This window comes from Pituophis catenifer, unplaced genomic scaffold (genome assembly GCF_029215685.1).
Source record: "Pituophis catenifer annectens isolate HBS135680 unplaced genomic scaffold, rPitCat1.0.hap2 SCAF_2, whole genome shotgun sequence".
Classification (NCBI taxonomy): domain Eukaryota; kingdom Metazoa; phylum Chordata; class Lepidosauria; order Squamata; family Colubridae; genus Pituophis; species Pituophis catenifer.
Genome location: NW_027256882.1, coordinates 93964823 through 93969450, shown reverse-complemented (window position 1 = coordinate 93969450; position 4628 = coordinate 93964823).

The window sequence follows — 4628 nt, the reverse complement described above, 5'->3', positions numbered from 1 at the left end:
CTGGCCACGCTGGGACATCTGCTTGGGGTGTCCTTGAGATGGGAGCAATGTCTCATGGAACCGACCAGGGGTTGGTTCTACTTACCTTTACTACCGGTTCGCAACGGATCGTGCGCGCGTGATCCTTTCACTTGCATGTGCGTCTTACTTCTGTGCATGCGCCTTGCTTCTGCGCATGTGCAGATCGCCGATGACGACATCCGGGGCGGGGCCTCCCATCGGTTTTGCTACCGGTTCTTGCGAACCGGTCCAAACCGGGGGCAACCCACCACTGGAACCAACAATGCTTGGATGCCATTCCCCCCCCTTGCATTCCATTCCATTCCATTCTATTCCATTCCATCCCCCTACCTTTTCTTTGCCAAGCTGCAAGCAAAGCAGAATATAGGTGAAAGTGCGAGTCAGTAGGTAAGTACTAATCAAAAAAAGTTATGAGATCCTTTGGGTGGAAAAACTTTACTAGAGAAGCTTCCCTAGAGAACAGCAATTATCTTTTTGGTACTAGTTGAAGGCCTTTTGGATCCCTTTTGCTTGACCAAGTTCTCTTGTATGTTTATTGCATCTGGCTTTAAATGATTAATATTATCATTTTAATATTTTTATTACTCTGCTGCACTTCATTATTGTAGGAAGTATCTCAGAATGAGTTTCCACAGTGCTTGTTACTTTACTATTTTAATATGGGAGAACTTGGGAGTTTTATGTTGAAGAACCATAAATATAAAATGCTAAATAAAAGTAAAGAGCCTCAGCAAGCTTAAGCAATTTACTCTGGAAATCCCAAAGGTACTTTTTTCAAGAGGCAACTGGATTTTCTGGTTTTTCTTTGAAGACATTTCACTTCTTATCCAAGAAGCTTCTTCAGCTCACTGCCTCTTGAAAAAAGTACCTTTGGGACAACCATGACCCGGATGACTGAGAATCTCCCTAGACATTTACTTATCATTGAAAATATGAAATTAATTTGGCATACAGAATGTGAGTTGCAAAAATGCAGATGATTACTTGGTGGGATCCAAAAGATACAGCAAGTGACATTATTTAGCTGCTTTCTAGTGGTCATCCTCAATTTGCACCCAAGATATACTGTTCCTAATTTTAATATAATTCCTTTAAGTATCTACTGCTCTAAATTTTAGTTATGATCACCTCAGCATCTTGAATCTCCTTTTTATACCACACTGATGGCGCAACAGTAACAATATAAAAAGAATATATTTTCTGAGTATTTGTTATGAGCATACTTAAAATATGTGCCACGAGAAATATTATCAACATTTTCCTCCACAAAAAATAATTTTTAATTCTGATTTATACAAAGTAGTTAAAAGCAAAATCATAGCCCCAGATGTCATCTGCCCTTTGTTGGTGGGGAAGACCTCCGATGCTAGATCTACAGCTCCACCACCTTGGAAGCCTTCAATGCAAATTCAGAGTTTGAAAACCAGGAAGTGACTGCTGGTAGAATACTTGAGATGAGTCATCATCCTCTTGACAATGGAAGCCTCCCAAAAATTGTGAGATCTTTTGTAAAAAAGGACTTCATTGGAGAAGCTTCCCTGTCAAAAAGATAAGTGCAGGGAAAGAAAGTGTGGGATTCTCCCAAGGACCCATCCTGAGATGAGGGCTTTTTAATTTCTTTACTAATTGGGCATCATTAGGGAATGAATTGAAACTGCCAGTAAATCTGCCAAGATTAATATGCCACATTTGGTTTTTATGTATAGAAGAAAGGAGTTTAATATGGAATATATACACACCTCCCTTCTATACTCCCTCCCAACACTGAAAATATCTTCCAACAATAAAACATGCAGAAATAAAATTTATTACAATTAAAATGAAAACCAAAATTAAAGCCAATGATTAAAACAATTAATAGTTAAAAACTTAGCAACAGATTTGTGATTTTAAATATATTCTTAAAGACTGGAAGCCAGCATACTCCATAGCCCAGAAAACACACAGGAGAAGGCCTTTTCTAAATATCCAACATCAAGCTTTTGGCTGCAGGGGCCTCTTCAGAAGAGCCTGTTCCTGATGGTTTCAGTAATTGGGCAGATCCATAGAGAGCCTTAAAGATCAACACCTCATACTTTAAATTTTTCCCAATAGTTATCCCCAATCCTATATGGATTTATAGTAAACTTGTACTTTGTCCTTAGCCATTGCATTTTGCATCAACAGTCATTTCAAGATAGTTTTTAAGGACAGACCCACATAAAATACATTGTATGATCAACTGTTTGGAACCATGGCATAGAAATGTGTCACTAACTTTGTCTGGCTCTGGAAAGCTAATGATGTGTTAGATGTAATTGTGCAAACATGCCCTTCACCACATCCTCTACCTGGAAATCCTGTAACAGTTACAAGGACTCCCAAACTGCAAATCTTTCTGGCAGAGGGCAACCTAATCCTACCTAGACAACTTTCATCTCAAACCTTGAGTTGAACTTTCTCCTTGCCAGTATCTTTACTGTCCTACCTGCATTTAACTTCAGTTTGCTCTTAATCTAGCCCTTGACTGAAATTAGGCTGAATGAGCTAACCAGAAATATTGGTGTTCCTGGAAAGTATGTAATCCTCTTGGATAAGTTCTTATCAAAGGAAGAAGGATTGGATGAAGAGCTTTGGGGACAGAAGCAGTCTCCTTCTCCGGGTGCAGATCAGATCAGAATCTTACAGCAGAACTCATTTTATCCAGCAGAATCTGAATAGTAGACAACTGATGCAGGAGTTTGTTTTCCCACAACCCATGAGACCCATGAGAGTAGCTGCCTCCAAACAATATAGCAATAAATAGAGGGCTGTGGAAATATAAGGCTTCAAGACTCTGCACCTTGGGATTTAAAGCTCACTAAGGAATCAAGAGTTTCTCCTGAGTAGACCATGGTCTATTAATGGAGTTAATGGAATCCTCTTTCATAAATATCTTGAGTGGTTGGGTTATTAGAACCAATATTTATTTCAGCTCCCTTTGGGTTTATACATTCAGAACCTTTTCCCAGCTTCCACATCTGGTCTCTTCAACTTTGTCCTGTTTCTTGACTGCCTATTTTCCCCTTGACTCTTTTGAATCTTGGGTATGGTCTCAGTTATTTTTGATTCCTAGACTTGATTTAGGCTTGAACTAATAAAAAATGTCTATTTTATAAATGAGACGGAAACCAAAATTTGAAAACTTGAATAATCAATGCTTTTCAGATACTCTGAATTTTTGTAACTGAATACATCAAGCAAATCCAAATGTATGCTTTTGAATCCTGAAGTTTGGTTCTTCGTCTGATGAAAATATAGATGATTGCAATCTCCCTAGGTTTAGTCATATGAAATTCTCACTGAGTTCAGCGAGGCATAAGTTCAAGTAATTGAGCATGGGATTGCATTGCAAGGCTTGTGTTCAACTCTGGTGTGGATTTTGAGGGGTTTGGTGAGCCAAAACCATCTTATATTGAAAATGAAGCAAAGCATAGAAGACGATTGAAATGAGGTACACTGCACTTGAGCAGAGTGATATATTGAACTCCGGTTGAACTTAATGCAATTAGCATACCTAATTAAATGCTGATGGAACTTGGGCATGATGCGTTTTTATTAGTTGATTTCCATAATCATTCCATTCCAGGAAGAATGAACCAGAGATCAGCATTAAATAGTAGCAGATGGAAAATCTGTGTAAACAAAAGTCAGGACAGCCTTTTGCACATCTAATTTCTGAACCAAAGTAGACAAAGATCCTGAACTTTCTAAAGCTGGAGGAATTGAATTTAAAAAAAAAAACACAAAATGTCTGTATGGAGGGTGTAGAAACCATTTTGATGTGGATGTTGCCATTTAGAAAAATACTATTGTAAATGAAATGTCTATTTGATAGAAAGTCAATACATTCAACCCCTGTTTTGACAGAAATGCTGGAAAAGTTGAGAAATATAGTCTAAGCTGGGGGCCTGAGATCCAAATAATGTAAAATAAATCACATTTCAACACCCAGAGCCACCCATTTTACAGAAAAGAGACATAAGCAAAAGATGTATTCACAATTCTACTCCTTTAATAGAATGGCCAAGGCCACAAAAATCTGCTATATATACACACATATTCTGCTAGCAAAATTTTATCACAAATTGCTCCCCACCAAAAAAACAAAAAAACACCATCTCTTCACAAAGATAATATACTAACATTGACCTCCTACAGATAACATACCACTATTTCACTAAGGTCCTTTTTCAGCTCTGTGCAAGTCTTTCAAAACAGAGAGAACCCCTTTTGACTTGTTTTGATTTTTTCTCTGCTGCCATAGTTGCTTCAAAAGCCGATCCCAGCTTTCTCTGCATGTGTGCACCTGCACAGCCACATGAAGAGCAACCAGAGCAACTTCCAAAGTAGCCAAGAAAACCTGAAGCAAGATGTGCAATTATAAATAAGAGGGAAACTTGAATTTTTGTTCTTCTTATACTGCTCAAACTCTGCTCTTACATTTCTGGAACCAGGTGCAGTTCATGGCATTTTGACACCATCAATATTACCCATTTCCCGCCATCAAAAACAGATTGAAAATGACCTGTAATCATTTAAACTTCTGACTTGGAGAATTTGGAACAAAGGATGACATTCCCCCCACC